Source organism: Phoxinus phoxinus (genome assembly GCF_949152265.1).
Source record: "Phoxinus phoxinus genome assembly, chromosome: 19".
NCBI lineage: Eukaryota > Metazoa > Chordata > Actinopteri > Cypriniformes > Leuciscidae > Phoxinus > Phoxinus phoxinus.
In genome coordinates, this window is record NC_136894.1 from 30088367 (window position 1) to 30110544 (window position 22178).

At 37.6% G+C, this 22178-nt stretch overlaps 1 protein-coding gene across 1 annotated transcript in view; it reads right to left on the reverse strand.

The window, feature by feature from the left end:
- The window catches only part of slc45a4a (solute carrier family 45 member 4a), a 50555-nt gene extending 28919 nt beyond the window's left edge, over positions 1–21636 (reverse strand). The window contains exons 1-2 of the mRNA XM_079591132.1: positions 21447–21636; positions 20188–20273 (exon numbers count right to left, since the gene is read on the reverse strand). The gene's annotated coding sequence lies outside the window, so the exon portion shown is untranslated. The remainder of the gene's footprint in view (positions 1–20187; positions 20274–21446) is intronic.
- Between the last annotated feature and the right edge of the window lie 542 nt (positions 21637–22178).

A 22178-nucleotide genomic window follows, 5' to 3' on the forward strand; every position in this document is an offset into this window, starting at 1 on the left:
TCAAAGTAGTAAGAAGCATAATTACAGAAGGAACAAACTATGTTTACTTTAGTTTAGATATTGCAATAACCGCAACCAAGTTGCACCAAGTTGGCAAACTAAGCAAGACAAATTTTTATGTATAAACATTTTGTTAATTATTATACAATATTTTGATATTTAATATAGATTAAATCTTGAAAATATACAAATATTCCATTTTGAAAAATCTAATTTAAAATGGACAGACATTTACCTACTTTATTTAAGTAAAGCAATAAATCCCTGAATGCATTACAACAACCGCAGTGAAAAAAATATCAATGCAAGTTGGCAAACAAAGCAAGACAAATGTCTTATATTAATATTATGTTAAGTATTATACAGTATTATGATATTAAAAGAATGTGCATAAAATATTACATTTTATTTTAATATAAATGTTATCCAAATTAGTACTACACAATATTATGATATTAATTGAATGTGTATAAAATATTGAAATATTGATATTAAATTTTCCACCCACCAAACAAATCAAGACAAATGTTCATTATAAATATTTAAATTATTACACAATATTATAGTATTAATTAAATGTGTATAAAATAAGGAATACATGCACATTAAATTATTACACAATATTATAGTATTAATTTAATGTGTATAAAATAAGGAATACATATATATTAGTTTTTTTACTCATTTTAATTTAAAAGGGACAGATATTTACCCCAAATAAATTCAGTTTTTTACTTATTTCAAAGGCGGCATTGCATGTAATAAATCTAATTTAAAAAAAAAAGTTTACCCATTATTTCTGTGTGTCATGTATTTTTATTCTTTTTAGAGATTCACATTGTTATCTTTGTCAGGGAGGATTCAAGTTGAGTTTTGCAGAGCTTCTTCTGTCTGTCGATGTGCAGAAACATCTCACAGTGTGACAGGGAGCGCATAATAAACACTTCAGAGTCATCTAACATCGGAGCGGCTCCCAGCCGAGACTCTGCCGTCCATCATTCCTCAGGCATCGTTTCAAACAGTGTCGAGTTTCCCCAAACTGGCACTGAGAGCTTCACGCCATTAGCAATAAGCCAATAAATGCGCGTATAACAGAATCAGGCACAATCAAAGTCATCCTGAAAGCGTGTCGAGCTGCTCTCCTCGGGGGCTTCTGGCACACATCTGCAGGAACGGGGCCGGTCATGTGAGAAGGGAACAGGGGCCCGGATGGGGCGCGCTGGATTCGGTTCCACGGTGGAAAACTTCTGTCAGAGGAAAGCTGCCATCCTGCAGAAACTGACTCGGACTGTACCGTGCCAGAGAGACGGAGAGACCGGCTGAATGTGAAGGGATCGATAGACATAAAACTAAAGCGAGTGATTGATTCCCTCGTCACCTGTGCGGAGATTCTTACATAACAACATCACATGAGACCGAAGCATCTCACTTTCTCATCAACCTGCACAACACAATTACAGACGCATGGACTGAGACGTGTGTTAACAAGTGGCTGAATGGAAATGCAGAGTTTGTCAGATATGAAACATCACACTGAACAGGAAAACTCATTGCGCTCAGTCACACGGTATATCTGTGGCAATAGCAACTATACACTGTATGGGTCAAAATGATCCATTTTTCTTTTATGCCAAAATTCACAAGGATATTAAGTAAAGATCATGTTCCATGAAGATATTTAGTAAATTTCCTACCGTAAATATATAAAACATGTATTTTTGTGAGTGAATGCAGCACAATCGTGAACATAAATGCACAACTTTAAAGGAGATTTTCTCAATGTGTACATTTTTTTGATCCTCAGATTCCAGATTTACAATAGTTGTGTCTCGACCAAATATTGTCCTATCCTAACAAACCACACATCAGTGGAAAGAATATTTATTCAGCTTTCATATGATGTATTAATCTTAATTTAAAAACATGTACTCATGTGATTGGTTTTGTTGTCCATGGTCACATATACATTTTCATTTTCAAAGATCTTCTCTCAAATGAGAGGAAAAGTGAATCTGGTGTCAGTGCATTGATTTTCCAGGACATCTTACACATGCATAATGTTCAACCATCAGTTATAAAGACAACCGCAAGAGATCAGAGAGGGAACGCCAACATCAATCACTCAACACACACACACATACACACACACACAGACACAGACACACACACACACACACACACACACACACTCTCTTCATTAGATCTGCTGATGCTCAAAGTGAGTTTGATCAAACGGCGCAGAGGCCTGAATGAACCACAGTGTTATAAATCAAGAACACACACACACACACTGGAATAAGGGGGTGTGATAACAAATCCCCCCAAAAATTAACAATAATTTTGAAATCACATCATCCATCGTCATTTTCACCATTGCATTCTGGGATTGCATTTTAAACCAGATGCATGCAATGCTATTCATTTCAGAAAGGTACTTTATGTTATTAATGCACCTGAACACTACGAATACCAACGGTTAATACAGCTTGTGTTGTGTTACACACACGCTGAACATCTACCCAGCGCCCTCATGCACACTCACACTCACAGCAGGGACAGAGAGGTGTGCTGGGACGCCTCTGAAAGTTCAAGGTTACGGACCAGGTTTAGCAGTTAGCATAACGTACAAATCTGCAGCCAATTTTAACCTGTTTATTCCCAACACCTGATCACATGATCCTCCTGCGTTCAAACATGACAAGCACACGCCACATTTCCTCACAGCCAGCAGCCAATCGATCGCTCCGACTCATTAGCAGCGCATTAGCCGGACGCACGACAGCGCTTCAGCGTGAGTGACAGCTCAACGTTACACAAGACAAAACACAGAGAGAGATCTTAAAATGCCCCTGACCTGTGCTCGGGTCACACACACTTCTGCAGTGTCACACTTATCGCTGACATTTCACTTCTAAAGCAGTCGAAAATGAAAAAAAAGCATCGTTTCTGTACCAATAATTACATTTGTTCTTGAACATAAAAATAATTATACATCAAAATGAGAATCATGATAAGAAACTCATTTAAATCTGAAACAGATACAACAATAATATACTTGCACATAAAGAAGTCTCTACTAATAATTAAAAAAAATATTGGAAATGTAAGTTATTAGAGGAATAACAATATATCGCAATACAATTTGTATCGTGGATAGTGACAATATGCATTGTGTGTAGTTCATCCAAAATTAGTATACAGAGTTATAGTGTCAGTACTACATTACACTGCTATATATAATGTTGAATATAATGTATAATAACGCAATGTGGGAATATTTGTGTCCTAATAATGTAAAATGTCTGATGTTACCAGTAAAAAGTGGCCAATAACATTTTAAATATATCGTGCGAGCATATTCGTCTGAAATAATCTTCAGAATTATGAATATTGTTATTCTGGTGTCTCTATAATCCTGTGCTTTGGGTTTCCAGCACAAGTCCGAGACTATTCATTTACAAATATAATATAAAATTTTGCATTTTAATCAACTGTACATTCATAACCTTTTATCATGTCTTGGAGAACCGCAATAATATGGTATCGTGAGTTCAGTTTCGAGATATGCGTTGAATCGTGACATGAGGGTATCGACACACACACATATAGTTATTCCATGATATGGTGTGTGTGCGGTGCAGAAATGTACAGTACGTACAGTAGAAGTGGTTCACACCGAGAGCGTGTCTGTCACACGGGAGGTGAGGGGAACGGGGAGAGGGACTGAGAGGTCAAGTAACGCTCACCCGCCGCTGTGGGATGAAATAACACACTCCGATAAGAAGACTGATTGTTCAGTTCAGCGTCCGGGAGGAAAAGTCGTCCGCTCATAAACACAAGATTACAGGTGCAACTTCCCGTAGAGCTCTGATTTTCTAAGCAACAAACAGAGATTGTTTACAGTGACAAAACCAGCAACACCAGCATGAGCGTGAGAATGAGCTGATACTGGGACTTTATTCCTGGAGAATGATATTTAATCATAGACTGTAAACAAAATAGTATTTAATATCAATTAGCGTTCCCATTTAGGGCTGCACAACATTGGGAAAAAAATGTGTGTGTGTGTGTGTGTGTGTGTGTGTGTGTGTGTGTGTGTGTGTAACATATATAATGCGATTAGAAAAATACAGGAATTTTCAGTAAATTAGTTTAATTGCTATTTTTGGAAGGAATTAAATGGGATTAAGCAATAGAGAGTGATTTTGTTGGGGCAATCAATGCATCTGCACAGAATATTAGAAAACATAACCATAAAAATTACTTTTAATTCTGAAGACTTTTTTTGTGCGAACCCATTCTCACCCAACAATTTTGGGTTCACACTTTTTTACAAGAACTAACTCAAACCTCTTTTAGTATTCATAAAGTCAACATAATAATAATAATAATAAAAAAAAACACACCATTTTGACCAATTCAATATAACTATAAAATATGAATAACAATATTAATAAATAAATACAAATATATTGTAATAGTATTATTGTATATTGTAAAATAAGAACAGTTAAAATTAAGTTAAAATTACAATGCAACAATTTACAACTTAATTTCTTAAATTTTCAAACATCAAACCGTCTAACTTTTATTTTGGCAATTTTGTGGTAAAAAAAAAAAGTGCTGTGTTCATTTTCACACGTGCAGCTCATGAAACGGTATTTCAGATAATAACATTAATAATAATAATACATTTTATTTGTAACGCAATTTACATTTAAGCAAAATGAGTAAAATGAGTTTTTTACAAAATAAGTAAAATGTCACTCTTATACAGACAGACAGACAGACAGACAGACAGACAGACAGACAGAGACAGGAAATAATGCATTTATAGGTTTGAATAACAAAAAAAACTAAAGTGAAACCTAAAGGCCAAGCATGGCAACCCATACTCCTAATGTCCTCTGCATTTGACACCATTTAAGGAGAAGTGAGTTTATCCTAAAGTTCTTGAGCAAATAAACACAGTGCCGCGCTTCACTCTGAAACTCGCTCGCAACACTTAGTTAGTTCAAATCGCAGATAGTATATAGTAAGTATATCTTGCGATATCGATTTTAATTCGATATATCATACAGCCGATTCCCCATTCAAAGCTAAATGACACAATGCTACTGAAATGTCTTCCAACTAATCAAATCTGAGAAACATAATTAACCGTTTGTATAATAAAACATGGAATAAATTCTGACTGATTTTTTTTTTTTTTGCATTGTCACTTACAGTATTCAGATAAAACAATTGCATACCGGTGAAACTGGACAAATTTGAATATCGTGCAAAAGTGAATTTATTCAACTTAAATTCATTAATTTTCAACTTAAAAGGTGAAACTAATATATTATATAGACTCATTACATGCAAAGTGAGATATTTCAAGCCTTTATTTGTTATAATTTTTATGATTATGCAGCTTATGAAAACCTTTTCACAATATTCTCATTTTGAATTTGGGGTTTTTATCATCAAAATTATTACAAATAAAGGCTTGAAATATCTCACTTTGCATGTAATGAGTCTATATAATATATTAGTTTCACCTTTTGAGTTGAATTACTGAAATAAATGAACTTTTGCACCATATTCTGATTGTCCAGTTCCACCTGTAACACAGGTAACAGTATAATAGCACTTCCTAAAAAGAAAATGCTGTTATTGGCATCGGTCACAAACCCAATGCAACATTGCACAGCCGACCCAAATCACACTGGCTAAGTTTCACAGGTCAAGCTGACTGCAGTCGAGGTATCGGGTTTATATTGGTACGCGTGTAAAACCTCCTCCCCCATCCGGCCTACATCCATCCGTGATCCTGAACCAGATCCACGTCACGCAGAGAGATTGGGGACGATTCGGAGCAGTTTCTCGAAGGTTCCCGAGGCACACGCGGAGATCAGGTCGGGGTGATGAACGGTGCGATCCAGGTGACGCTCGGACTACAACTTCATTAGCAATATCTGATCCAAATCACAATATCCCAATGTGAAATATTTCAACTCTACATGCCAGGTTTCCACCTGCGAGCAGACATAACAAAAACATACAGTGTGTGTGTGTGTGTGTGTGTGTGTGTGTGTGTGTGTGTTGGCAGGATGATTTACAATGGTCATGAGAGCTGAAGTATTTGACCTCACGAGTGGCATGTACGTGTAAATCACACGAGCGCCAGGACATCGTGTTCAGACACGGACAACAAACTGGCTTTTGGACACTAGCTTTTTTACTTTGGCTGTGTGTGCTTATTATTAGTGGTGTGTGTTGCTCATACTTGTGCTGTGAATGTGATCAAACCCATAATTATTGCAGCATTTGATTCCTCCTCAACAAGACACTTGATTATTCGAGAGGCTTGCTGTGTTTTAAGTTATTAAACTCAAGACCGTAAGAAACCGCTCAGAACACAATAGCATAGTAGTGATAGAAAAATAGTTTATTTATAAGGTTCATTAGTTAATGTATTATTAACTAACATGAACTAACCATGAGCAATACATTTGTTACTGTATTTGTTAATCTTTGTTAACGTTAGTTAATGGAAATAAAGTTCATTGCTAGTTCATGTTAGTTCACAGTGCATGAACTAATGTACACACGATATTAATAAGTATTAGTAAATGTTGAAATTAACATTAACAAAGATTAATAAATGCTGGATACGTGCAATTCATTATTAGTTCATGTTAACTAATGTCGTTAACTACAGTGTTGGGGAAAGTTACTTATAAAAGTAATGCATTACAATATTGCGTTACTCGCTTAAAAAGTAACTAATTGCATTACTTAGTTAATTTTTTAGAAAAGTAATGCGTTACGTTACTTTTGCGTTACTTTTTTCCCATCTGGGCTGGGCTTGTTTTTTTATTACACAAAAGTTAAATTTTTGGGCAAATGCTGGTCAGAAGCAAGTACATTGGTCAATAAAGTGAGATTAAATGCATAAAAATGTATGTTTTATTTAACATATTAAGTTATTGGAGGTTTGCATAGTATTCTGATTCTGCATGTCACTGATTTTATTCATTTTGAGGAATATTTAATATTCACACACACACACACACACACACACACACACACACACACACACACACACACACACACACACACACACACACACACACACACACACACACACACACACACACACACACACACACACACACACACACACACACACACACACACACACACACACACACACACACACACACACACACACACACACACACACACACACACACACACACACACACACACACACACACACACACACACACACACACACACAGGAAAAACAAAGTAAATAATGGAAAAACAAAGTAGCTTGTGTTACTTATTTGAAAAAGTAACTCAGATATTTTATTGTAAATTTTTAAAGTAATGCGTTACTTTACTAGTTACTTGAAACGCATTTCCCCCAACACTGGTTAACTAATGTTAACTAACGAACCCTATTGTAAAGTGTTACCATAAAAATAAAGCTGTTCATTGTTTGTTCATGTTAGTTCACAGTGCATTAACTAATGTGCACAAGATTTTAATAAAGTATTAGTACATTTTGACATTAAAATGAACAAAGATGAATAACTGCCGTAGAAGTGCAGTTCATGCTAACTAATGTAGTTAACTAATGTTAACTAATGAACCTTATTGTAAAGTGTTTCCAGATCAATACACACTGAACATGACACATCTAGCAATTCTACAGCTAAAAAAAAAATACTTTCCTGTCATTCTGCATCTAATCTCATCGATCTCTAATCGCCTCCATGACTTCATGACTAAGAGTGAGAACCAATCGATTTCTGATGCAGAAAAACAGTTTTGCTCAGATGAAAGTGTGTCGCTGCCGTGGTGCATGAGCTCCTCAGGAATGTAAACAAACCCTGCAGGTGTGCGTGTGTGTGTGTGTGTGTGTGTGTGTGTGTGTGTGTGTGTGTGTGAGAGAGAGAGAGAGACGCAGTGCTGCAGTGCAGGAGGCGGAGCCTAATGTGTGACATCATCAACACATCAAATCTTCCCTCTCTGCCTGACCAACAGCCACTGCGCAAACACACACACACACTTAACTTGAGCGTCAGCAGGTTGTGTGGCCAGGTCAGCTTCTGTAACCAGCTCTTCTTGTGACTCATCTTGCTGACTGACTGACACACACACACACACACACACACACACACAAAGGATTTAAAGGGCCAGTGCTGCATCAGCGTGATCTGCACGTGCAGTAACATTCCTGCGTCAAACCGTCAAAAGAGTTAAGATCACTCTAATCCAAAACATACGACAACGAAACAATGCCTGTAATTAGCTGGGATGATGACGATGATGTTAAGCATGCACTTTAATTAACTGTCTGGAAACCGCTCGCATCTATTTGACAGGCAAAGAGAAACAATGATAGCAACAACATGCTCTAGCACAGGATTAAAGCAGCCATTTAGATTAAACATGAGCTCATTAAATATACACAGTTCTGTCATGTAACTCAAGATGGCGCCGGCTGATCGCTCCTTAACTCAGGGGCGGTTTACACAACACCGTGTTCAACTAAAAACTTAACTTTTTATGCGTTTTGGCTGTTCGTTTACACGACAACAGCGTTTTGGGTGCCAGAAAACGCAAACTTTTGAAAACGGTCTCCAAAAACGCGAATCTCTGAAGACGATGTTCATCGCCATCTAATGGCCTGGCAGCAGAATACAGCGTTTTTAGTCGTTTTAGCCGATCCGTGAGAATGGGAATCGTTTTGACAAGTGTCGTCTGCACACGGAAAACTCAAAGGAAAAACTTCCCCCCCAAAAAAACGTAACCTCAATCTGTTTGCAATCACATCATTCTCTATAGGGCACAGCTGATTGGTTCCTGCTGTATCAGTAGCCAATGAGATCGCAGCTCAACCTTCAAATACGTGTTCAGCGTTTGCTTTAGCGGTGCAGTGTGTGTTCAGAAACCCTCCTCCTTCCCCAGCTCCACCTGTACAGATCCGCTCCGGGTGATTCATCTACACTATTGTACAGCTGGTCTTACTTGCTCACAGCAGTGTGTCGTGTGTGTAGACCAAATACATTAACACATCCATTACCATACCAAACACTCCAGGAGTTGTCATGACAGAAATGTATATCTTTCAATGTGTGTAAGAAAAATAAGCAACTAGTCTATCCTTTGAATCAGGCTGATTTTTTTCGATCCTATTGGCAGATATTTGTTCTTGTTTTAGGCATAAACTTTTTGATGCGTTGATCATTTTGATGTATAAAAAAAACAAAACAAAAAACTCTTAAGATATTAAGTCGTTTTGCTTCTCAAATAAATGCATCTTGATTTATGAATGTTTATTTACAGGTGAAACTGGAAAAATTTAAATATCGTGCATCAAAAGTTCATTTATTTCAGTAATTCAACTTAAAAGGTGAAACTAATATATTATATAGACTCATTACATGCAAAGTGAGATATTTCAAGCCTTTATTTGTTATAATTTTGATGATTATGGCTTACAGCTTATGAAAACCCCAAATTGTGAAGAGGTTTTCATCAGCTGTAAGCCATATTCATCAAAATTATAACAAATATAGGCTTGAAATATCTCACTTTGCATGTAATGAGTCTATATAATATATTAGTTTCACCTTTTAAGTTGAATTACTGAAATAAATGAACTTTTGATGCACGATATATCCACATTTTTCCAGTTTCACCTGTATTTATACTGTAAAACAAGACGAAAATACAGTCATATTTTGCAGTGTGCAACCCGACAGAGGAGAAAAGGAGTACCTAAGGGAACACAGGCTGTTTTCAGACATGACGTCAGACACTTCTCCTCCTCATCATCATCATCGGCTGCCAGTGGAGACGGAGGTTAAAGTCCAGTGTGTAACGCAAGCCGGTGTCCTGCCAAACGGGCAGACGCCCAAAAAGCTCCCGAACAGAGGAAAGCACTGAGGAGTCAATGTCGAGCCCTTGGTTTTCCTGGTAAGATGCGATGCGGCTTTACGGCACTAAATTAAGAGCATCGCCCCTGAACCCTGCGGATGTTCCCACATCAGATCCGATCTATTAGCGGACCGACATCTACGTGAAAAGCTCTTGTGGAAAACAAACAACTCTGACACAAAGCTCAGACGAGTACACAACATTGCAAGGCATCAACGTGAGCTTTATTTATCTCTCCCTCCCACCTCTGACTCGCTGAAATTCCTGATCGATTCAGTGTAAGGGTGCGGTGAACTGGGAGGCGACGGGGACATCGCGGCCAGTTTATGAAGAAGTCGGATCACATGGGGCGGCAGGTGTGTGGGACAGGGTGTCGGTGTTGGGCCTGACCCAGTTTGGGTGAGGTGTTGGGTTGCACTGGTCTGCATGGGGCCTGAACGCATGAAGATGTCTGTCTGGCTGAGGCGGCATTAACAAACATTAGCGTCTTCTCTTACTCCAGTCTGATGAACTGGGAATTAACTGTGCTGATTAATTTCATGGCTCAGCATAAATTATGGCAACAGACCTCACAGAGAATTCGTAAAACGTGTTGCATAGCAACAGAGATAAACCCGGGCTAAAGGGATCCGGATGCTATAGCTGGACTGTGAGACAAAATCATACATTTTTGCAATATAATATAATCAAATTATTAAAATAAAATAAAAAAACTAGGGCTTTTCGATTTAAAAAGAACAATATTTGCTGTGCTTGTTTGTAGGGCTACACAATGTGGCCAAACATTTTGATTATATATGAATATGGCTATACAATTATAATAATAGTTATTATTATTAATATAATTACTAAATCAAAATGAAAAATGACAAAATAAGAAATATTACTTTGCAATATTTCACAGTAAAATATTTTTTTGAAATAATAAGAATAATAAATGATTATTATTTATAGTTTTATTTTTAGCGTGCGTGTAAATGAACACCGTGCTGCACTTCACTGCACTATGCCATATTACAAATTCGCATTTATTTTGAATAATTGTGCGGCACTACGACAAACTGCAACCAAAGAGAAACAAATGCAACACACTCACAAGGACTCATAAATACAAACTTTTCCCGATAGCTCTTGAAAAATATGCATTATGGGTAAGCTGCTGTTTTAGGTGCAGTGTTTGAAGCCGTATGCAGCATGCAAATGATAGACATTACAAACTACAATATGCAACATTGACCCATGACCTAAATAAACGGCATGTTTATTCCAATGACATCTAGTTATTTGCACACTGTATTCTGATATTGCATGCATATTGGGCGTACTGTGCACAACACACACACTGTAAACTGAAGAAATAGTATGAGTAGTATGAAGCATGCATTTCCAAACACAGCTAAAGTATGATAATGCTTTGTACGATTTGATCCAAACCTCCCTCGTTCCCACTGCAGAAGAAACAACACTTGTTCAAACTCAACAACAGCTCGACTCTAAACTCCCAAACTAAGATCTGCAAGAATACACACCGGCTCCTCCCACCGCACACGGCCGTGATGGGACATTCCAGGCGGAGAAAGTGAGGCCTTTGCCACAGACAGCCGACCTCGTATGATACCCGAGAGAAGAGAAAACACTTGAAACGAGTGTATGCCAACACAAACGTATCTTTCACGAAAGCATTATGAAAGACACAACAGCTCTGTTCCAAAAGCTGCCTTTCTGTCCACAACAAACATGCAATCTGATCCGTGCATCCGAACCGAAGCTGAGCCTCACACGGGACGCACTCGATCCCGACCGGCCGAGGTAGCATTACGGAAGCATGTTCTCGACACACTACTTCAGTTTATCTGACAATTCTGACTTTATAACTCGCAATTGTGAGTTTATATGTAATAAGTCTGACCAAAAAAAAAAAAAAAAAGTATTTTCTGGTGGAAACGAGGTTAAATTTCAAGATACGATTATATTTTTTTAACTATAGATATTATTTCTATAGATTTGGTTTTCACTTTAATTTCAGTAAAAATTTGTTATTTTGTTGTGTTTTTTCCCCGTTTTTAATTTTTCTTATATTTTTTATTTATTAGGCCTAATTTGACTTATTTTAGCACTTGTTGCTTGAGAAATGTTGCTTTTGCAAACCGCTGAAATAAAATAAAATATAAAGAAACCTTTAAAAATTATTTTGAGTTAACGTAATTTTGTTTAAGTAATTGTTTTATGGTTTTACTTTTAGTTCACGCACTAAAATTCAAAGAAATTCATTTTGAGAATGTAAATTTCTTGTCCGTCATCATGTATTCATTTTTTCCCCATTTTTTTTTTTTTTTTTTTACAGCATGTCTAAAACCTCCCTAAAATGCTGTCTAGGTAGTCAGCTCACTAGGTTTTGTAACACAGTTCTTGTTGTGTATTAGTCAACAGTCTAGAGTCGAACCCTTCTTAAATATTTAGAGTTCACAAAGCAGTCTTTGTTTGTACACAATTTTTTTTTTTTGCTCCAGTTATAAGAGCTGTTTAGTTAACTATTCATCTCTAGCCACACACACACACACACACACACACACACACACACACACACACACACACACACGCACGCACACACTACTTAACGCTGCTTTAATTATTAATAAATCTGATTTGAATTATTAATGTTAATTCAAATGTTCAGTTTGGAAGGTCTGGCTCCCAAAATTAACTCTTCACATAATTTTTTAACCAGGTTTGTCTATCCGCAGTTACACGAGCACACGTGGCCTCGGGGAGCGCCGACACACACTGAGCGTTACGCAAGAATAAACATGAGCAAAAAATCATCACCAGATAAAATAAGCTGCAATTTATGCTGGTTAACAAAACACTTGCTCGCAGAGCTTTCTAATGCAGATTATGGAAAATAAAGTTAATAAACGCAGACAAACATCACATTAATTAAAATACATTAATATTCCTATCAAATATTCTAAAATAGTGATCTTGATAAACATTCATCTGGAAAACAAATGCTAGCTTTGTTATTTGTATTAGCATCAGACAACAGAATGCTAAAGTCATAAACTAAACTCTTTATAATAAAGCTCTATTTGTTAACGTTAGTGACTACAGTAGTTATTAACGTACTGTACGAGCTAAACATGTTATTTTCAACACTTACTAATACAATATTATTCATAATAATCATTATTAAAATCAAAAAAATTTGTATTTTTAAAACTAATGTTCACAAAGAAGAATAAACACTGTGACTGCATTTTCTGATGTTAGCTAATGTGTGTGAGCTGGACGTCACATGTGTCGAACAGGACTATAGAGAGTGCGGATGACAGGATTTGAGACGTAACCCATTAGAAGAGAGTCTCTAATGACACGACGCTCAGATCTGATGCTGACGTCACTGGAAGGAGAAAGTCTACAGGCTTAGAGAGATTAGCGGAGTCATTCATATTTCATATTTTAATCGTCTTTGAACGAGCTTCAAATGTGCAAAAGATCAACCTTTGTGAGGATGCTCAAACAAACCAGGCTCTTTATGAAACCTATGAGCTCCCTATAGTATCGCATGTGTCGTTCATGTGTCGAGATGGTGAAGCCCAAACCCATTTTTGGGTGAACATAAGTGAACTTATTAGACATTACAATACTAATAGATACATTTTTTTGGTCCCATTTTTGAGAATAATATGGATTGTTTACGGGCCCAGTGTTTATGCTTAGAGTATTGTCACATTGCTTGTGTTATTAATAAAAACTAAACAAAAAATTATTTGAGTCAATTGAAATAAAATATAAATATTAGATAAAAACTTATAATAACTTACAAAATAAGCAGCACATACTAAAACTTTAAAAATATAATATACAATTCAAAGCCAAATTTAAAATATAAATGATAACACACACACGCACGGCCCTATTGTAACGCTCTGAAACACAAGTATCAAACACGAAACGCAAGTAACTTTGTGGGCGGATCCCGGCGCTGTTGCTATTATACCGGCGGGATAAACGACTCTTGTGCTCGACGCAAATCTAAAATGTGTGTGTCTGAAGTCGCTTCATTACTCATAGGTGTGGTTTGGGCGTAACGTGAAATAAACCAATCAGAGCGTCCTCTCACATTCCCTTTAAGAGCCGGCGCGCTTGTTCCGCGGCGGATTGCTATTATAACGGCGGGTTTGCCAGCGGTTCACAGCCGAGGAGACCGACGTTCTCGTCAGGGCCGTAAAACACAGAGAAGTGACATTGTATGAGGATGATGGAGAAACCACACAAATTATCTTCGGTTAAACAGGCGTATAATAATTTGGGTAAATGTGTAATCTAGATTTATTTTTTCACATCTTCACGGACACAACAATGATTTCCCTCGTGTGTTAATATATTTCCTTGTAATAATGTATGATTTGCAAAAATGAAAACTGCTGCGTCCGTTTAGATTAGAGAATCAAAGTGTGTGTGTGTTGTTCACACGCTACATTATGGCCAAGCACGCGCCCTTAAAATAGCATCTGACTAACTGTCTTTAGACTGGGTTTCTCCTGGTCAGTGGAGGAGTTGTTTTCTGAAACTGTAAAATATCACCAGGGAACGTTTGCGCCAGAACACACTCCTCTTTGTTTCTACTCACTCCCATTTTCACTGAACCGCTCCCGCGAGCGCAAGTTCATTCCCTAATTTACCGACGTGCGTCTGTGGAGGGAAAAGTCCGCTGTGTGCGGGTGCAAAATAGGGATGATACATGCGTCGTGTACTAAGTCAAGATAGGGCCCTCTCTCTCTCTCTTTATGCCTTAGAAAAGCCATTAAAGTGAAGGCATCAAGTGTTTTCTCTTTACACTGAATTGTCCCGGGTTGTAAATAAGCAACGACCCTGAACAAACGTACAAAAATTATAATAATCCTGGAGACGATATACGACACCCCAGACAGAAATCTGATATTAGAGTAGCAGCAGTGACCCGAGCTTTAGACAATATCTGGACAGATGGACACACACACACACACACACACACACACACACACACACACACACACACAGTGCAAACGCAGAGAGGATCTGTCTGGCTGTCGAGTTCATGTTGTTCGAGTCGAAGCCAGATTTCCCAGAGCGGCGAGCTGATAAACTCACCTGGAGTCTCAACACACAAACACAACAGAGAGGGCTAAACCGACACACAACAGAGGTGTGTGTGTGTTCACGAACACACAACAGCTTAGCAACCTCAGAGCGTTCTTCTTACAACATTATAAAAAACATAATCTCATAATAACAACGCGTGAACAAATGACAAAACTATTCCATTTATAAACTCATGAAACCAGTTATCCAAGTTGACAGGCGACAAGTCTCGACAATTACAACATTGTTACAAATAAAACAATGAGCTCTGCACACTTATGACATGAACAGAACAAGGAGAGTCGAGCGCTCAGGACGTCCTGTGACATCAGAAACATGCGACTAATTCTGATGATGATGAAGCCCTCTGAGTCTGAGCTCTTCTCTGGCGAGACGTCGTGTCTCTATCTGACGTTTAAGCTGATGAACTCTGAGGAGGAGGAGGGTGAAGGACGAGGGAAGGTGTTTAAATGGTTTCACACAATCGTTCCTGCCGTCTCTGGGGAATCAATCGCTCTAGCTCAACTTGTGGTTGTGCAAGCTCTGTGACAGCTTCTCCATTAGCACATCATGACAAGCACACGCCAAAAATAGAATAGGAATTTGAAAAGAGAAGGACATAATAGAGCAAGGCCTACAAAAAAAAAAAAAAAGAAATTGACTTGCAAGACATACCTACAGGTTTAATTCAACTTAAAAGGTGAAACTAATATATTATATAGACTCATTACATGTAAAGTGAGATATTTCAAGCCTTTATTTGTTATAATTTTGATGATTATGGCTTACAGCTTATGAAAACCTTTTCACAATTTGGGGTTTTCATCAGCTGTAAGCCATAATCATCAAAATTATAACAAATAAAGGCTTGAAATATCTCACTTTGCATGTAATGGGTCTATATAATATTATAATATTAAAAGTTTCACCTTTTAAGTTGAATTACTGAAATAAGTGAACTTTTGCACCATATCAAAATAAAAAAAAAACAGAATAATCCCACAGAGACTTTCTTGAATGCCCTAGAAATTATCCAGAACCATACATTCAATGCATCTTGTGCTATTGTGCATAAAAAAAATAAAAATAAAAATAATAATACTCAGGGCTTGACATTAGCTTTTTTGATCACCAGCCACTGTGGCGAGTGGTTTTCCAAAGTTACAAGCCACTCAGCATTTTCACTGGCCACAACTATGACATCGAAACCATGGGGAAAAACTGCCATTTAGATATTTTTAATATCATCTCATAATTTGGCAGCAGGATTGTTAGGCTGCTGTCACTTTAAGACCTCATGCACAGATCCATTACACTATTACACGGGTGTTTTTTTTTCTCAACAGTTTATGTTCACTTAAAACATAACTGTGTTTATGCGAACACTGGCCAAGACCGGCATTTTGACATTATTTTGTGTGTATTTGACAGTTAAAGCACAATAAGCAGTGAAAAAAAAATGAATTTAGCACTGAGGCGGCTTTATGTGCGCGTAATTTGGGTGTTTGAGCACAAAATCTGCAGGAATGAGTCAAATTAATCTCAATACACGCCGAAATTCAGAGAGAAAGAAAGAAAGAAAGAAAGAAAGAAAGAAAGAAAGAAAGAAAGAAAGAAAGAAAGAAAGAAAGAAAGAAAGAAAGAAAGAAAGAAAGAAAGAAAGAAAGAAAGAAAGAAAGAAAGAAAGAAAGAAAGAAAGAAAGAAAGAAAGAAAGAAAGAAAGAAAAGCTGGTATTGTGTATCTATTCTGTGAAAAATGTGTATTGGAAGTGTTTAGATATTTCAGTATGGATATGCATTTTTTTTTTAAATCGATATTTTTTGACAACACTACATTGCACTATTATTTCAGATGCATTTTTAAAAGACTACAACTGAGAAATATGTATAATTCAACCTGCCAAAGTTGCTAGAAGAAGTGACTGCGTTACACGCCACTCCTAACGTCCAGTGCTGTCCAGCCCTGATAATAACCATTAGTTATTAAATAAAACATTATAAACAATTCAAATAAAACTAGAAAAAAGCCCGATGTGGAGACAACAGGCATGTGTTACTTCATCACGCTTTAAATCACACTAGAGCCTGTGAGGATGAAAGCGCAGAGCTTTAGTGTCGGTCCTGGACTGTTGAGAGGCTTTTACTAAATAAAGATCTTACGCAACAGTCACCAAAGTACAGCGCTACTGTCCTTGTGTTGAGAGAAGAAGAACACACTGCATTCATGTGCTCCACTGATCCATCCCAGCGTCAAACGGCCTCGAGAAAGACAATTCTCACGAAGGCACATTAAAAATAATCCTCGGTTCTTGATTGGTCAACACAGCAGTGCTAAAACACACAAGGCATTATTCATAAAAGAGGTTTTCGGATTAAAAAGTTGTCTGAACGCTTAAATCTGATGTGCAAATTCATTTGCTGTTGCAATGCTTTCTTGTTTCCCAAATGTAACTAAATATAAGCAAACCAAAACCACACTAAAAAGATTCCACTAAAAAACTTTCACAATGTTACTCTGTGCTCAACCAAACGGCATCACCGGTTACACACTTACACTGAGTAAACCTCTGTGAGCTTCCACTTGTGTCAGCTGGTGTGTGTACAACATTTGTCCATGTCTACAGTCATCACCTACTTGTAAAGATGAATTAGTGTATATGTTGATGTGTAGAGCCTTGAGCAGTAATGCATGACGGGAAAGACAACACATTAAAAAAAAGACAATATGTCTTTTTATATGACAATATGACAGACAAATGTAATGTATGCACAAACTGAACAACATACACTCTTAAGCCGCGTTTCCACCGAAATTACCCGGAACAATTTGTCCCAGAAACTTTTTTTCCCAGGAACTTTATTTTGCCCCAGGCCGGTTGCTTTCTGCGTTTACACCGCGGTCTAAAGTACCGGGAAGATTATAAACTGCGCGCGACGGCTCCTCCCAGTCTGGACGGACAGTGTTCAGTTTTGAGCGCCACATTTATAATAAGTATGGAGGAGATTCAAACTGTGCTGAGGTTGTTTGTGATGTATTGGTTTACTAACGAGGTAATTAACAAAACGGCAGAAAAGAGACGAGCACTGATACTAAAGCGTGTTCAGAAAGCTCGTTATTCTATAAAATTAGACGATGCGGACATTGACCGTGAGATGGCTGGGACGAACGCGCAGAAAATTTCCTGTTACACAAATACGCTTAATAAAGCCTGAACCTCGTCGTCGGTCCAGCTGTGTGTGTACAGACGACTCTCACTGCATGAAGCCACGAACCGCAATAGATTTTTTAAAATGCCGGTTAAAATAGAAAGCTGCGTGGAGTCATCCAATCAAAATGCGGCGTGAACAACCAATCAGCATGTTCAGCGCACAAGTCCCGCCCCCGAAAGTTCCTGAACTTTGAAAAAGTACTACCTCGCCAGCAGTGACGATCGGAGGGGGAAATATTTACCCGGAACTTCATTTAGACCCTGATCCTGCGGTGTAAACACACCGAGCACCAGCCCACAGTTCCTAGCTCCTGGGGAAAGTTCCCGCGGTGGAAACGTGGCTTTAGAAAATAGTTTAATAAAACCACCAAAAAGTCACCCTGTGGTGAAAATCCAGCTTTTAATGTTGTTTATGTGTCTATGTGGTGTTTTTAATACGCTTTAAGACAAACCATGTGTAAGTTCATAAGTCGACAGCATTGCTGAGTATTTTCTGCTTAAAACTGCAGTGAACCAAAGACAGTCTCAAAAACACGGTTTGAAATCGCTGGTGTTTCTGACGTCACACACGACCTTGTAACCAATCAGATCAACATGTGATCGTCAACCAGTGGATCTCTGAGCTGAGTGAGTGAGCGGAGGCGGGGCTCATTTGCATATTCATAGAACCGCGTATACTAAATGAGGCGAGGGTGTCGAGTTACATTCAAGATATTTTAAGGCATTTTGGCAATGTTGGTGATCAAAGATGAGTTTACAGGGATTATTATTGATTACAGGGGTAGTCAACTTAAAGGTTTTAATAAAAAAAAAATTTTTAAGAACTTTTCAATGAAAGGTGTCAAAAATGTTAGTTCTGCTTCACTCTGTTTTGGAACCTTTATTTAATTAAAAAAAAATTTATTTTTTTTGAGAACGTACATGAAGTCCTCTTGTCTGTAATTTGCAAAGAAAACAATTTGACAACAGGTCAGTATCTGTGTGTAAGTGTTCTTCTGGACTCTGGTCTAGACTGTGATGTGACGCGTTCAGAAGCAGATTCAGCTCGAGGCACAACTGAACATCCGACACGCTTCACCAGCACCATTCACAAACACGCCAGCATCAAACACCTCACGCAGGCTTTTTCTGACACACAAGCTCATTTTCTTTTTTAATTAAACTGAGTTTATACCTCGCAATGTTGACTTTCCCTCTCACGAGATATAAACACAGAATTCTGAGGAAAAACTCTAAATTGAGAGATAAAGACTTCAGAACTGTGAGCCACAATTACCTTTTTATATATATATTATTTATTTTGTTGTAGACATAAGCTTCAACTGCACCTCAAAAGAGCCCAAAACAAGCAAGAACAAGTTAACCCTGTCACCCGACCCAATTAAAACCAGGTAAATACAGCCAAGATTTCAAAGTAAACTTTTTGTGCAACTAACTCCTTTAAAGCTTGTGGTTTATGACATTTGAAACTGTAGTTGACAAACTAGAAGCTGCTGAGTTTCACGCCGATCATGTGTTTGACGTGACCAGATCAAATTACACAACACAGACAGAGCCGTCACAGGCAAAAACAAACCAGCGGCTGTGGCAAAAAGTGAAATAATACATAATAAAACAATAATAAAACAATACAATTGTTTTAAAAATATATATATAATTTTTTTATAATTAAATTTTTTATTTGTTTTATTTATTTATGCATGTATAAAAATGACTAATTTTAATATATTTCATATTTATTTTTATATTTTATTAATAATTGCATTCTTTTTTTATTATATATATATATTTAGCACTACTCACTCTAAGGATGCAAAAGTAGAAACATTTTTTGACGTACTATTCTTGGATAACATGATATAAATATTAACAATCAAGCAGAGAGAATATGACAGCGCAGAAAACAGTGACTCACCAAAAAGCCTTGAAAGCTTCATAAATATCCAGTCCGATTGCATACGAGAGCAGCGTCGTGTCTTCTGTCCGGATGAACAGCAGAACCTGCAGAGAGCCAAACATGGGTTAACCAAACACACTAACCAGTCTGCAGTAAACCATCACACACACAAACACACACACCTGCTTTGAATATTATGCAGCCGAAGGTCAATTTACATGGGATCTCAATGCACTCGGAGAGTCACAGGACGCAGAGCTGTCATAAAGCTCATCAAATAAATAAAGCCTTGAGTTGAACACTGGCTTTTATATTGTGTTTGCATATTCAAATAAACAGATGGAAAGGACAACAAACTCTTTAAAGGAGTCGTTCTTTTTATTATATTTCACTTTTTTTGTGTTTTTGGCCTTTTCAAAGTGTGAAAGAGCCCAAAACAAAACACAATAAAAGTAAAATATCACACTAATAGTAGGTCTAATTTTGTTGCATGGAGAACAGAAGCTCAGGCATTCAGAAAACAGATCATGATTTTAATAAAGGGTTGGAACAACGTATGGGTGAATCATATTTTGTGATTATATTGTTTGTTAAAGGATAGAGATAGATAAATTAATGTTCAAAAAATATGGTATTACCATGGTGCTTTTGGCATTTTGTTTTTTGCATCTACATATATTGACATTTAGAGAAAAAGCGTGAGTTTGTGAAGCTCATCGTGAGATTTGGTGCAGTGAAACTGAACGGGACAGCAGAGAGCACACAGTTGTGTTGTGTAACAGACATCCATCATCTCACACACACACACACACACACACACACACACACACACACACACACACTCTGCCCAACAGCAGGTTCACATTTAGACATCAGCTACTGAACATGATGCGAGGAAAACACTCAAGGGATTCAAACTGGATATAAAACTGCACTCATCCACATATAAGCAACTTATGGATCATGCACCAGCAACTGTCAACATCATGTGCACCAGCAACAAACGACTATTGAATATCAATGTCAGACATTTATTCCGCATTTATTCAAACCCTTCAATGCAGCCTGTCGCTCCTAACGCATTTATGAAGCATGCTTTGAATCAAAACACCGCATTAACCAATCATCTGCTAATGTCAACCCAATGATAAAGCCGAGTTGCAGATGCTTGACCGATCAGATGTGAAGGATGACAACACACACACCGCACAGGACATCCATCACGACCAGACGCGCCGCAGCGCAACGCAACAGTGAAACATCGTAAACACACTCACCCTGACGTCAGCGCGTGCTGGTGGTTGTGTTAGTGTGTGTGTTTCTCTCTGTCAGAGCTGTTGCTGTTGTGGTGTTGCTTCTCTGCTCGGGTTCGGTTCTTCAGCCGCTATTTTAATGCGCCTTTAAAGGCGAAATCTCTCTGACAGACGCGAGCCGCTTCCGCCGACGGATATGGAGCTTCATTTGCATATGTGGGCGGGGCTTAGCATTTAAAGGTAACGGCATCAGTGACCACCTGACTGACTGACACTGACACACACTAGTGCCCTAGACTGATAGACAACTGAGTATGAAGGTGTAGTATGGACTTACAAAATATATATTAGAGTACAATATTACAATAAAAATAATGATAATATTTATCAAATAATATTTTATACAACTAATTGGATATATTGACTATAATACATACATAATACTAAAATAACACTGATTTGAAACATTACAATTTTTTATATAGCCTAGGCTACTAAAATGTGTTATTATATATTCACTAATACACGTGTTGTCAAACGGAGCAGAATACTTATCAATATATTGCCTTCAGTAAAACTCTGCCCTGATTTCGTGTGTGTGTGTGTGTGTGTGTGTGTGTGTGTGTGTGTGTGTGTGTGTGTGTGTGTGTGTGTGTGTGTGTGTGTGTGTGTGTGAGAACTGCTGTGGCCTTTCAATCAAACACAGGATGTGATGATTTTTCACAATGATCAATAACATTCTGGTGAGAATAACAA